The sequence below is a fragment of the Aquarana catesbeiana genome, linkage group LG09 (assembly GCF_042186555.1).
Source record: "Aquarana catesbeiana isolate 2022-GZ linkage group LG09, ASM4218655v1, whole genome shotgun sequence".
Classification (NCBI taxonomy): domain Eukaryota; kingdom Metazoa; phylum Chordata; class Amphibia; order Anura; family Ranidae; genus Aquarana; species Aquarana catesbeiana.
Genome location: NC_133332.1, coordinates 56863407 through 56879437, shown reverse-complemented (window position 1 = coordinate 56879437; position 16031 = coordinate 56863407).

Below are 16031 nucleotides of genomic sequence, written 5' to 3'. Positions count from 1 at the left end.
ATGCCAGGTGACCCAAAGAAAAAGATAATAAAAATAAAACAAAAATGAATGTAAACAGCACACTGGTAAGTGTAAGTAGTGAATGACTGGAAAGGCACACTGGCTGGTGCATATAGTAAACAAATAAATAAAAACCACTAAATAGTGTAAGCATGGAGGCAAGGTGGTATTAGATCACATAAAGGTGAGCAATGCATATGATGAAAAGGGGCAATCAGCACAAAAAAAAAAAAAAAAAAAGTGAATAAGGGATAACAAATGGTCTTATACATAAATCAGAGACACTTGACCAATGAAATAGTAAAAAACAGAGTGCAACATAAAAGTATATCAAATAAATACAATGATGATGACAAAAGGAAATATTATTCCCAAACTTCTGAAAAAAACATATAAATATGGTATTGCATATAAACGGCAGTCCCACCACCAAGTGTAATAATGCTGAGTCACAGTCCAAAGAAACAGCCAACAAATGACAGGTGAAAAGGGGTAGTCTTCAATGGGGGCACCTCAGTGAACACAGGCCCCTTACCTTACAGCTGTAAGGTATACAGCATATGTGTTAGATGCCCAGTAAGAGATGGAATCCAGAAAAGTTGCAGCAGATGGTATGGCTCATAAATGCAGTAGTATCACATGCGAAAAAAAACACATGAACAGCATATGGTGTGATACCGTATGAAAATGGAGGGGATTGGCGAGCTGAAGGAGGGGGTGGGGGAGGGGGGGGTTGCACTCACTTGTGACAGATGAGCGCAAGCCTCAATCCAGGAGTGCCGAACTCGTATAATCCACACCGCTGGCCATAGGAACCTCTAACATCTCACATCTCCTGTAGCTCACCACCCGTCATACGTCATATAAACGATGTAGTAACAGGACAAGAAAAAACGCATATAGCGTAATCCCGTACAAAAAACACACTTTATTGTATAAAAACACTTATGAACTTACAAAAGTAGACAGCTGGGGGGTAAAACTCCGCGAGCGCCGTGCTCGTAACATCAGCTGTTGTGTGGCAGCGTCCCGTGCTCCGGCGGTGTGGATTATACGAGTTCGGCACTCCTGGATTGAGGCTTGCGCTCATCTGTCACAAGTGAGTGCAACCCCCCCCTCCCCCACCCCCTCCTTCAGCTCGCCAATCCCCTCCATTTTCATACGGTATCACACCATATGCTGTTCATGTGTTTTTTTTCGCATGTGATACTACTGCATTTATGAGCCATACCATCTGCTGCAACTTTTCTGGATTCCATCTCTTACTGGGCGTCTAACACATATGCTGTATACCTTACAGCTGTAAGGTAAGGGGCCTGTGTTCACTGAGGTGCCCCCATTGAAGACTACCCCTTTTCACCTGTCATTTGTTGGCTGTTTCTTTGGACTGTGACTCAGCATTATTACACTTGGTGGTGGGACTGCCGTTTATATGCAATACCATATTTATATGTTTTTTTAAGAAGTTTGGGAATAATATTTCCTTTTGCCATCATCATTGTATTTATTTGATATACTTTTATGTTGCACTCTGTTTTTTACTATTTCATTGGTCAAGTGTCTCTGATTTATGTATAAGACCATTTGTTATCCCTTATTCACTTTTTTTTTTTTTTTTTTTTTGTGCTGATTGCCCCTTTTCATCATATGCATTGCTCACCTTTATGTGATCTAATACCACCTTGCCTCCATGCTTACACTATTTAGTGGTTTTTATTTATTTGTTTACTATATGCACCAGCCAGTGTGCCTTTCCAGTCATTCACTACTTACACTTACCAGTGTGCTGTTTACATTCATTTTTGTTTTATTTTTATTATCTTTTTCTTTGGGTCACCTGGCATGTCTGCCATATGCACTTTAGTGTAGTTTCCCCCTTTCCCTATCCCCTTTTCCATCACAGCGCAACTACCACCCCCCTAGTATTTAGGGCATGTATTGTAGCATCATAATTGGAAAGAAGGTATATAACAACGATGTATTATCAATATAGCGAAAATGCCAGCAGGCTTGTGGACTCTGTCCTGATGCCACACGTGACAGCCTCACCTTCCTATACCAAGGACACGTTAGAACTCCTAAAACAGATCGAGGGGATGGTCGTTCCTCCCGACTCCCTGCTCATGACCCTAGATGTGGAGGTTCTTTACTCCAGCATCCTGCACGAGCAGGGGGTCGAGATGATTCACACCTTCCTCTACGAGGAGAATCACCATCACTGGAATTATAACAAATTTATTCTGAAGATGTTGGAATTTATCTTAACCCACAACTGGTTTTACTTCATGGGCTCCCACTACCTCCAGATACAGGGCGTAGCCATGGGTACCTGTTGTGCCCCTGCCTAAACCAAACTGTATCTGGGGGGTGGGAGCGACACCTATTTTCCTGCGAATCACTGACTAGATTCACTGATCAGATTTTATGCTGGAGACGATACATTGATGACGTCTTCATTGTATGGACAGGTACTCGTCAATCCCTTAATGACTTCATCCAATCTCTAAACACTAATCAGTTTAAACTTAAATTCACCTATACCTGTGATACCAAGGAATCCAACTTCCTTGATCTTGTTATCTACAAAGAAAAGGATAACACTTTAGCAACCAATCTCTTCTGTAAAACCCCAGCTGGTAACACTCTGCTGCATGCAGCGAGTGCACACCCTCCAGCACTCATTCGAAGCATACCGTACACTCAATACATTAGACTCCGTCATAATTGTACACAGATGTCAGATTTTCAGTATCAAGCCAAACTATTGCAATCACGTCTACTGGCACGAGGCTATAGCCGATCACTGCTTCGTCATGCCTATAATAAGGCTGTACGCCAACCACATAATGATCTGCTCTACAAAACCAAGACATCCTTGAAAAAGCCGACAGTCAAACTGATCACAAATTTTTCATCACATCATGAGGATATTTGAAAGATAATAGCTACACACTGGCATTTCTTACAAGAAGACCCAATACTCAATAAATATGTGGGTACACACGTGCTAATTCTAATAACTATTAGACGTGCTAATTCTCTAAGAGTTAAACTTGTTACCAGCCACTGCATAGCACATAACCCTTGTACACCTAAACTTCCTTTGGGGACATTAAGTTGTGGTAACTCTGCATTCTGCCCTTGGGTACTACCCGGACATAGCATCCTACTCCCCAACGATGAGACTTACTTCCCCAAATTTTCCGCCATGTGCTACACACAAGGGTTAGTTTACCTCATGATATGTAAATGTGGAGCTTTTTATGTTGGGAAGACGGCGAATCAATGATCATTTTTATTATTCGGGTAATGGGAAAATGCTGACACCAATCAGCCGACATTTGGCTTTTTACCACCGTTTTGACATATCCTCTGTCTCTTTTGTTGTTCTCGCCATTGTCCCACAAAGCCTCAGAGGGGGTGAATGGGACAGATTTATTTTGCAGAAGGAGACTCTATGGATAGAGTGACTCAACGCTACCGATCATCAGGGCTAAATGAAGCCCAGTCCTACAAACTATTCTTATAGGTTCTCCCTACTTCTGCCTGCCCCATTCCCTTTCCCCCTCTTCCCTTCTCACCTTCCCTTTTATACTCACACTGTGCCTGATGGACCCTGTAATGGCAGCTGATGCCTATCAGGCTCTGCCACACCAATACAGATCTCAGACAGTATATGTTCCAATCAGAAACTTTTTTGTGGGTCACTATACAAATTAAGATCAATTCATCAGCTACGTATTGCAACTCATATTGCCAGAAAATATATTTCTAAATAACCTCATCATTACCCAATCCCCCTGCTCTTTAGTTTCCCTTCTCCCCCTTTTTTACAGTCCTAACTATTTAAACTTAGAAGAACTATTTATATGGGTATTACTATAATTATATGATTTGTCATCCATGATATTTACATACATTATCATTTTCTGTTGTTATAATTCAATTTTTCATAAATATCTTTACCTTTTTTCATATATATCTTTACCATCATGCTTTGTTTATACTCCATTGCTGACCTTTGGCTGGTTCTCCCACCCCTCTTTTCCTTCCTTCCCCTCCCCTGGGGGAGCTTGTGCGCCTATTGGCACATGGCATTTGGTTGGGCAGTTTGACCGTCCAGTACCGCACATACTGTCTCTTCCTCTGGACAGGATATGATAGAGCCAGCTGCATGTGGGATTATGATATGAAAGCCAGAATGTGTTTAAGATCTCCCGACACTGCCCTGGGGTTTGGGGCTAGGAACTTGCCGTAGGAATTCCAGGCTGTACGATATCCCGCAACACCCTTTAGGCCTAACGACTGATTTACAAGGTGAAAAATAAAAAGAAAACTGCGCTGAAAATGAGTGGATATGCTGCGGTTATAAGTGGGGTACACCAAATAAAAATGTAGAAAACAGAAAAAAACGCGCTTAACCTTTTACATGTGAATACCAGTGTGGTATACAAAAAAAATATAAACAGTCCATTAAAGTGCATATAAAGTCCAAAATAAGTGAATACAAATCTTCAAATGATAAGTCAAAATTGATGGATCAAATAGAACAGCAAATAGTAAGTAGAATGCTTACCAGATGGCAAGCCAAATCAGAAAAGTGGCTTAAACCCAGCCTGGGCCTTTGGGAACCAGTCCCGGTGCATATGAGCAAAACTTCCACTCGTATAAGATAAACGTGAGTTCATACGAATTCATCCCAAAAAAATTTAATAAAAAACATAGTGTAATATTGACGACAAATATAGAAAAAAAGAGGAGAGTGAAGAGCCCTTACACAGTGGTGAATCATAAAGGATCATACAAAACACCCAGTGCCCATAGACACACAAGGTCTCTGTGCAAGTGACATAAATAAATGTGAAAATAGACCCAGTGATGAATAAAAACAAAAAACTTGCAGGGTTACTGCTTACCAGATATATGTAAATTAAGGTGAATAAACCACATCCACCGGATAGTTGGATAATAGGAGTATCACAACGTGCAGCAAACCACACCAATTTCCTGCTTACCAGATGGAAGCCTTGGATAGACACACTGACACAGCTTCATTACACCAGACAATGTACGCCAAACACGTCCGTCTCAACCAAAGCTCCACGGTATTCATATAATAAAGATATAGCAGAATAGTGTAATACCTTCTAAACAGCTTTATTGTAATAAGAGATACACTTACAAACAAGTAAAAGATAACAGCGATGCCGGCCGGCAAACAAACGAACTCCCGTCCTCAAAGGGGTGACGCAGTGACGTCAGCACGTACCTCCCAGATGCGTTTCGTCATAGGGTGACGTTTTCAATGGGGAACGGGCAGCGTGCTGAACCACCGCCTAATATACCTATACCAAGCCTCGCATTGAGTTCTGTTAAGAGGATGCCGAGGCGCCATCTTGAATAAGGGCACAGCCAGCACTTCTATCAACATTGAGGAAGAACGGTCTGTGAACTCCTGCAGATGGCCTTATATTAAACAGGGCACAAAAATATATACAACACCCAGTAGGATGACCAACTAATGAATTAAAATGTATAACGTTTTAGCCCAAATAAAAATAAAAATAACGGTCTTTAAATTAATTATATTACACACCATTCAAGGAAATGTGAATCTGAATTAAATATTGTTAATCTAAACAGAGAAATATAAATAAAAATTAAAAATGAAATACATAGATTTAAAATAATAAAGTGAAAAAAATAGAAAATAAAAAATAAAAAATATAAAAATGAAAATTAAATGCAATTTCAAACCTGGGTACATGCAGAGGAAAAATTGGGGGACCCTCATAGCCATGGGTATACCCAAATGCACTAACTTTTACAGTCAAAAGATTTTCATGTAAATTAAAAAATTTACAAAATATATTAAAAAATATATATAAAAAATGAAAATTGAATTGTTGCAATATGGGAATATGGACAATGAACTGGAACCATATTAATAAAAGGAGCATTATTTAGCTCTTTTTTAACTGTTGGATGGACACTCAGTTGACTAAAGCAATTGGGTACGGGGACACAAAAAATTTAATTAAAAAATGAAATAAAAAATGCACCGAACCCACGAAAGACCCAGAAAGATAAGCTAGAAAGGTATATCAAATTCCATAAGGAATCTAAATACACCTTTCAGATACATGATAATCAAAAAAATATATTGAAAAATCTGCTGAGAGGCATGATATGTAATTAGCAATTCTGCTAGAAAATAACCTCTGCTAGAACCCAAGGTCAAAGAAAATCAAGAATTATCAATAAAAGCGTTGACATCCACCTCAATATTTAGCCCATGAGGGGTATAAGTCCTGACCCTGTGTATCCAGGACATCTCTAATCTGGAAATCTCTCGTACCATGGAACTACCGCGCCAGTGTGGTTTATATCTATCGATCCCCAGAAACAGGGTGTTGGAGGGGTCTCTATTATGCACTAGCCTATAGTGCTTAGATACCGAATGGTTCCTAAACCCAGTTAAAATATTGGTGATGTGTTCGTTTAGTCTGACTGAGAGGGGGCGTTTGGTCCGCCAATGTATTGCAAGCCACATGGGCATTGCAACAAGTAGACCACTCCAAGGTGGGTCGTATCACGTAGGTGTTGCTTTAAACCAGCGTCAGCTGTTACCAAGGTGGGATAAGAGATGTGGTTGGGTCGGTTCTAGGCTCTTACGAGAAGAATGACGCAAAGTTAATACAGGATAGTGCGTTGGCCAAGACATTGCACTTGCATGGAATATAGATGCAGTGCACTTTGAATTGATGCTGCAGGGATAGTTGCACCAGGCTGTGCCAGAAGGACATGATGGCTAGCAATTTGTACCTGCCTATATTTATGATATTGGCTGTGGCCTGATTGTCTGTGGCAAACATCACTGTTTGCCCTGCCCAGGTGCTGCCCCAGTCTTGAGCTGCAGCCACTGTGGGGTAGAGTTCAAATAGTGAGAAGGACTGACTGAACCCGAGGATCAGGAGAATTTCTGGTTGCCATGGCCCTGCAAGCAATGATGGCCAAATATTGCCGCAAAGCCTGTAGAGGCTGTGGCGTCTGTGGCTACCCAAGGTGACGAGGAGAATGCTGACGGAACGAACATTGATATGCCATTCCAGTTTGTGAGAAATTCATCCCACATTGACAAATCCCCAATTGCTGCTGTGTCTAGCCTAGGAATTTGGTTGGGTTCTTGCGCCTGTGAGAGGAAACTAAGAGGCGTGAGATGAAGGACCGCCCCTGAGGGATGATCCTCATGGCGAAATCAAGCATGCCCAGCAAGAATTGTAGCTGTCTCTTGGTACAACCTCGAGTAAGAGTAAAGGTGTGAACGACTGACCTGATGCGGGTCAACTTGTTGGGAGGCAGACTGGCCTGCATGGACCGTGCGTCAAGCGTGACACCCAAGAAGGTGATGGACTGTGCCGGGCATTCCACTTTATTCTCTGTTATGGGCACATTAAATTACCAAATACCCCTCTTAAGCTGTCAACGTCTACTTGGGGCTCACCGAGTATTTCGATGCGCAGGAAGTTATCGAGATAGTGGATGACTTTCTGGCAATGTGCCTGATGCGACAGGGACCAGGAAAGAGACTGGACAAAAGTATCCAACAGCCACAAACTGTTTTTTTTTTTGATTTTTTTTTTATTTAGTACCAAATGACAGTTTGGTGGCGAAATAATATAAGCCTTTCCACCCTATGCTATCGCTAGAGGGATGGCTCAATGGGCAGTAATTTGAGAGCGTCTGAGATTTCCCCTTTTGGACCTACTCCTATGCTAAGGATGGCTTGAATGGCTAGGTCGACTGGTGAATACTTAAGGGAAAATTTTCTGAGGGTATTAGGGAGTTTAAACTTGGGATGTGAGAACAATGAGGTGCACACAAATCATACACTAACGAAGTTTATTAGAATACATGCCCTCGGCAAGTCCAATAGGGCCTATTTCTCCAGACGGTGAAAGGTGACTTGGTAACCCCAGTCCAGTTTGGTTTGTAACAAGATGTCGATGGCTGACTTGTCGGTGGCAGCTGAGAGTAGGTTCTTGCATTTGTGGGTCGTGTGGGGCAGCGTGATGAGGCCGGTGTGGAATCCTGAGGTGCATCCCTGCATGAGGAAGGCAGGCAGGGAGGGAGTCGAGTGGGTGGATAGGTAGAACCTGAGCCACCCGACATGCATGCGGCCTAGTCATGATGTATGTAGCTGCTTAATGCAGCCTGTGACTTGGGATGTGCTTTATGGCATGAGAAGCAAACATGAAGGAGCTTACAGTGACAGTGAGTGTAGTTGCAAGTCCCGATCCTTAGCGTTAGTCGAGAATATAGACTGCGGAGAAGCCTGGGTACCAGGTTGGGCTGCAACTGGCGGTGGGGATAGCAGCCTAAAAGCTTGGCTTTCCTGGCTGTGGCAGGGTAGGAAATACCCCTGCGCTGAAGCTCTGCTGTGAGCTTGGGGATGGTCCAAGCTCTGGGAGGTTGAGTGCCGTCGCTTTCTGAACCCACAGAGGGTGATGGAGGGGCTAAGGCGAAGTCTTCACTGTCGGCCTGCAACATGGCTTTGGCTAAAAGACAAGGAGGGGGGAAGTGCATAAGTTAAGATAAGTTGAGAAGGCAGGATGGGACAGATACGTTGGGTAGGTAAAGATGGGGGGAAAAAAAAAAAAAGGGGGAGAAAAACGAGGACAGGAAAAGGAACGACAGGCGTAGTGAAGAAGCCAGGTTGCATACGAACGCTGTTGAGTGGAAATTTAGAAAACTGGGGTGGGGAGCTGCAGTCTGGTATTCTAAGTAGGAATGTTGCGATCTGTAGCTTATTGACATATGTTTGGCCTGCTAATGCTTGCACTGCCAGCAAGCTTGACGTTGAGCGACCTTGTTTGCATGGTGAAGGATCTCACTTCGAAAACAGAGTGAAGTGCACAGAACTATGTGACAGTTACTAACGCCTCAGGAGCAACTTGAATCATGTATGTGAAGTAAAACATGTTGTGAAAGAGTGCTTAAGGGAAATGCAAGGGAGGATCCCTTGTACTATGCACCTGACTCGATGCCCTAACTTGTGAATTCCTGGTTGGGGGTCGAGAACTGGGTTGACCGGGAACCTGTAGTAAGGTGACATAGGAAATTGATTAAAAACGGGGGTTGCAAAGAGTTGTTTGGGGCATGGCTGGCCCACTGGTGAAGGTGCGAGCCCTGTCATCAGTGTGTGTGTTTTTTTGTTTTTTTTAACACACCTTTTTTTTTTTTTTCTGAGGGAATATCGTCCAAACCGGGTGCAAGTTGAACTAACTCGAACCCTACTGACCTAAAGGGGGAAGCGACAGAGAATAGGTGAATGGCCGATTTGCCACTGGAGGCAGAGAGTGACCGATTTGAGCCACTTGCAATCATTGCAAGTAAGCAGCCTTATCAGGAAGGTGAAAACAAAGATAGCAGAATTTGAGCATGAAGAAATGACTGACTGCATCAACGTACGAATAGATGGAGTGAGATGTATGTGTTTATGCTTGATAAGTAATGTAAAGTCGAGGATCCGAATCGTTGTGCCGCCGCGATGTCATGCCGATGCGACTAGATTCGGATCAGGCTGAAGTGAGTAGATGGTGTTGAGTGTAGAGCTGAGGATACGAATCATTGTGCCGTCGCGATGCCACTCTGATGCGACTAGATTCAGATCGGGCTAAAGAGTGAGTAAACGGTGTTGAGTGTGGAGCCGAGTATCCGAATCATTGTGCCACCGGCGATGTCAGGCCGATGCAATTAGATTCAGATCAGGCTGAAATGGTGTGGTATGTAGAGCTGAGGATTTGTGTTATGTCGCTGGTGCGACTAGATTCGGAACTGACTGAAGTGTGAGTGAGTGGCGTAGATTTGAATCATCGTGCCGCCGACGCGACTTGATACAAATAGGAATGAGCAGTGGGCTGACATGAGTCGTTATGTCGCTGGTGCGACTGGACTCGCATGGGGTGTAGAATATTTTATGAGTAGGTGGTAGTGATTTTCTAGAAACTGACTAGGTATGAATATATGCGAACGATACAGTAAGTTAAATGAAAGCAGTGGGAATAAGGCAAGGAACTTATGACACGCGGTAACGGTAATCAAGGTGCAGGCAAGGCACCAGGTGGGTCTAAATACCACCTCAAATCAGCCACAGAACCCATACAAGAAAATCATACTTACCTCCAAATGGATGAGACAGCAACCTCATGGACAGTATATAGCAGTGATGGCGAACCTTGGCAACCCAGATGTTTTGGAACTACATTTCCCATGATGCTCAACTACACCGCAGAGTGCATGAGCATCATGGGAAATGTAGTTCCAAAACATCTGGGGTGCCAAGGTTCGCCATCACTGGTATATAGGATTATAGGATTCCTATAAGCACTGAAGCTTATGTCGAGTGATATCGGACAACGACCGGCAGCGGCTTGGATCTACAAATGAATGTTTGCAGGTGGGATGACAAACAAGGCAGAAGAAATCTACGAACGTACTACGCCTGTGCCAAATGATGTCGGGAAATGAGCGACAACAACTCGGCGGCAGGTTTTTTAACAAAAGGGATACGGGATAGGAATCACAAGATTGCACATGTTACAAAAGGTTCAAATACTACCTGCAACAGTGAGCAGGAACCGCAGCGGAAGACCATGAACGGAGAAGCCGTGACGCACTTTGCGATCAAATGCACAGACTCACAAACATGAGGTGAGCTGGAAGAGTCGGCCTAGTGACATATAGTACCATGCACTGGAACCAACAAAGCAGGGGTATAACTAGAAATCACAGGGCCCCATAGAAAAATGTTGTATGCCCCCCCCCCTGCAAACAACCCCCCCCCCCCCCCAAAAAAAAAAAAAAAAAAAAAAATGAACTAATGCCATTGAACAACAGAATACCACACCCATGTAGCATAGTGCCCAGGCAACAGCTTAAATTAATTTTGAACAACAAAGTATGCAGTATACTGTATGCAGCCCCTGAAGGACACACATTGCTGACGTCCATGCCTTCTAACCAATTTCTGTTCTGTTATATAAAATTGAAATAGTTCAACTCACCATAATGCAGAATCAGTGGGAGCCCTGAGCATGTCACTTGCCACCGTCGCCTGCCACCAGATGCAACTTGTCACAGAATGTCACGTGCCACATCACCTGCCACACGTTGTGGATTGTCCACTTGCCACGTCGCCTGCCACCAGATGCAGATTGTCACACGTTGCGGACTGTCACCTGCCACATGTTGCGGATTGTCCACTTGCCACGTATTACAGAATGTCACCTGCCACATAGTGCGGATTGTCCACTTGCCACGTCCCGGATTGTCACTTGCCACACATTATGGATGGTCACTTGCTGTGTCACTTTCCTGCTGTGTCCAAGAGTCAGGCAGCAGATTATCAGTCAGGCAGCAGAGAGAAAATGTCATCTCTCTGCTTCCCAGGGCTGCCTGCACAGTGAGGGGGGATTTGCACTGCAGGGATGCAGGGGGGGCGGTGAGAGATGATGTCATCTCTATGCTCCCCCACCCGCCAGCCCACTCACCTACAAGCCACCCAGCTGTCTCACCAACTGAGCTGCCTGAAAACCCTAGTTCAGCCACTGCGACAAAGACCAGTGTGGGTGGTCTGCTTAAATACCCCCTGGGCTCCTCCCATAATTTTAGGCCACCGTACACAATATATATATATATATATATATATATATATATATATATATACATACATATACATATATACATACATACATACACACACACACACACACAAATATATATCTATCTGTATATATGTTGTAAAGTTTGGGAGATTGTAGCTCCACAGGACTGAGAGCAAAACCGTTAAAATTTAAACAAAAAGGCTTTTATTTTCAGCAAGCAAATCAAAATAAAGCTTCCAGCAGCACACAAGCACAAAAATACAAAATAAAGTTTGCTTATCTTCAGCACAAAGTAAAAGTAAAAAGGCACATACAGTTCCTGGATGTGTCTTTACCCCATGGTTTTGACAATCATTGCTGAATCTTAGCAGCCTTTCCCTCCCGCATGTCAGTCCCGATTTCGGCCGCAATTTCAGGGACCTATGTGCAGGTTTCTGCACAGATGTCAATGTAAATCGGAGCCCGAAAACTACTTTTGGAAATTGGTGCGGGCCACAAATGCAGTGTTGCACCGATTAGGACGGTGCCATTGCCTGCAATTGCCGCCAATTTGACATGCGATTTGGCATGTCAAATCGGACCAATGTGAACCAGGGCTCCAAAACAGGTGTATTCACCAACTCCTTACCAACACACCTAGCACTACTTCCTGTCTTTAAGAGCTGCTTCCTGGAGGCCCTTAACCCTGTGTGTGCTGTAATCCCTATAGTCAGGGGTGGAGGCTCTTTCCCACCCGAATATCACTTCACAGCCTCCGAAATTCTTGGTCCCAAATATGTCTCCATTAACACAGAGAGAGCTGCGAAGTCAGTCCTCTCCTGATTAAGGCTATTCCCGGGAATTCCTCATCAATCCTGGGTGACCCCCTGAATACTACCACACTTCCCTTAAAGGGACCATAACCCAAATATTGGTGCTATATAGCCCCTGTTCCAGGACCCAACCTTGGCGTCCTGCATAGCCGATCCGCCCTATATGCTCACTACGCAAGCTGCATAGGGCCCCGCCACTGTCCCGGGGGCCCCCCCAACGGCGGATCGGCTCTACTCCTGGAGATCCAATCTGCTCGGACGATCCCAGGGCCGGACTTGTAGGCTGCCTGCCCTGGGGCCGCTTTGAGTTCCTCAGCGCTCCTCTCCCTCCTCCTCCTCCCCCCTCCTTCTCTTGTCACACAGCGACAGTGGGAGTCGGAAGACCGCTGTGTCTCAGAGCTGACTGAAACTTTTGGCCGCGCTATAACAAAGATCCTGCCCTCCTCCTAGACCAGCTTGTGTGATAGATGCAGTGTTCTGTCTATCACACGAGCTGGTATAGGAGGAGGGCGGGACTTTTGTCATAGCGCGGCAGAACATTTCACATCAAGCTCCGTGACACAGCGGGAGATGCCCACTGTACGTAATCCACTGGCACTGACTGGTAAGGCTACATTGATTGTCACAGTAAGACTGCAATGATGGGCACCATTAGGCTTCAAAGATGATGGGCACAGTAAGGCTGCAATGATAGGCATGGTGAGGCGGCAATTATTAACACAGTGAGGCTGCAATGATAAGTACGGTGAGGCTGCAATGACTGGCATGGTGAGGTGGCAATGATGGGCACAGTAAGGCGGCAATGATAAGCATGGTAAGGCTGCAATGATTGGCATGGTGAGGTGGCAGGGATGGGCATGGTGAGGCTGCAATAAGCATGGTGAGGTGGCAATGATGGGCACGGTGAGACGGCAATGATGGGCACGGTGAGGCGGCAGTGAGGGGTGTGTATATTATGAATGGGGTGTCAGTATTGTATCTGGGCTGTATAAAATTAGTGGGGGCTAATAGAGCAGGTCCTCCACCACGGTGTATCTTTCGACCAACTCTACCAACTGATCAGCAGTTGAAGGGTCTCCATGGCTTACCCAGAGCTGCAGGTTATCTGGCAGGGACCGCAGGTACCAGTCCATCACCACCCGTTCCACCATTTGCGGGCCTGTCAACTTTTCTGGTTGCAGCCATTTTATAACCAGCTGTGCCAGTTCGTGCATTTGAGACCTGGGTGGTCAGTCAGGTTTGTACCTCCAGCGGTGCACCCTCTAAGCCCTGGAAGACCGTGGTCACTCCCAGGCGGGCCAGGATCTCTGCCTTCAGATGCTCATAGTTGCTGATGTAAGGAAAGGAGATAATGCCAGCCCATTGGTCATGGGGCCACCCCTCTCTCTCCGCTATCCTCTCAAAGATAATGAGAAAGGCCTCCATGTCATCGCTGGGTGTCAGTTTTTGCAAGAAATGGCTGGCCCTCACGGATACTTGGTTGCCAGCGGCGACGACCACTTGCTCTCATCCCTGAGCCAGACACTACTTCCTCCTGCAAGGCAGCCACCTGTGCTTGAGTGGACTCCTGCTGGGCAGTAAACTGTGTAGCTAGCAACCGTGTGCTTTCCTGTTGTGCAGCTACAGCCAGTGCCAGGACCTGCTGCTGCTGAGTCATTGCTTCCTCGTGGCGACAATTTGCCTCTGCTGAGGCTTGCTGCTGGGTCTATTGGCCAATAGAAGGATCAGTCAGCTCCGAGCGCGTAGCCTTTCACCACTGCAGCCCTGATTGACAATATTCCAGCCAACTCCTTTCTGTTTTATGACCTACAGTCTGTGAGGAAGAAATACCTTACTAATGGAAACCTCTGGATTCATGGATGAGCACAAGAAAAGTTGCAATAACACTTAACAGTTTTTGTGGCACAAGGTTTGAAATGAATGAAAACCTTTGACGGCATACGTTCAGCGATTTTAAGAGAGTGATAAAGAAAGCAAACACACACTCAGAATATCTGCCTTTGAGCTTGTCTGACCATTCCGTCCAGTTTTTCAATGCTTGCTGGCTCCTATTATCATCTTGATCCCACCGAGAGAGCACCGGACGGTTGGATGCTGTGCTGACCATTCCGGACTTACCAAATGATTCTTTGGACCTTCCTGACCGTTCCTACCTTGGTGTGCTTCTATGCTCGTTTGACCTGGTGTCGCTGACATCCAGGTCTACTGGCTCTGGTAAGAGTGCCCATCTTCTTTTTACCATTGACGTAATTTCTTCCAGATACACACTCAACCGTCCCTGGCCTCTGCATATGAATGACCCTTTGTTTGTGGCACATCTGCTGTTTGCCTTTTGGGACTGATATATTTGGGTCTCTGATGTAGCCCTTATATATTTTTTTGTTGGGACTTATTTTTGTTTAAATTGTATTATTTTTTGCTATTTATGCACCTATATAGGTGTAGCGCTGGTAGATTTACAATCTACCGCAGGTTAGGTAAATTTAGTAAATTGTGCGTTAGGAAGGTTAAAAGTTCGCCTCTGTTCCAGCTTGGCTGACGTTGTGTGTGCTTCCGTGCTGACCGGTGGGTGTCGCTGTTACCACTGGTCAGTGTTGGAAAGGCAACGTGTCAAAGTGTATGGATGCTCCTCTGTCTTGGAGGCAAGCTCGGTGGAGGTGGTCCTCCGAGTTGCATTCTGGGAAGAGGGTATTTATGGGACAGACGTCATGTTCTAGGGTTTTTTTTTCACAGCCACCTGCTGGCCCTCCTGGCCGACAGGTATGCGTTAAGGAGCTACCTCGTGGTCCTCCGATTGGGAGGCCCACGATGCTGCGGCGTAGGGGTGGGTCCAGAGGCTTGTCTGGGGCCTACCACAGCGGCCGAGGAATGGTCCTGAGCTGTCGGTCCTGTGTGACGGGGCTGGGAGGCCGAGGAGATCCCAGGGGAGGACCCGTCTTGGAGAGATCATGCGGTGCGCTGGTCTATAGAGGGGCCTGGTGACTCGGTCGAAGGACGTATTCCAAAAGAAGTAACTATACAGCATAGTGTTGCCGGTTCGGCTTAAAGGTTCAGGCACTGTGACTGACCTTCACTGCAGAGAAAATCTGATACATCCTGTGACAGAGGATTTACGGATTTAGCCCCCTAACGAGTCTGTGGCAGAGACTTTTGATTTGTGCTACATACTGGCTGCTAGACCGGTGAGAGAGGCCTATCCAGACAAGCAAGGAGTGTGTCCCACAAGGGGAGCTCATTCCACCTAATTATCTGAATTCTACCAGGACATTTGTCGCTAAGATTCTATAAAAAGATATTTGAGTTTCTCCTGAAAGTTTCCTTTTCTGCCTCTTTCCTGCTACTTCCTAAAGTTTATTTGTTCAATAAAGCATTGAAAACGTACTCCAGTGTTGGTGCGTGTGTCGTCCAGAAGTAAACTCAACGGAACCCCTAGACCCGGTGCCGGTGAAACCAAGGGAAGCAAGGTGAAGGTAACAGACCCGCTTAAACTAGCAGCTCCGCAGTGAGTTAGTGCTACATAGGTTTTTTAGCACGGTTTATTTACACATGGTAT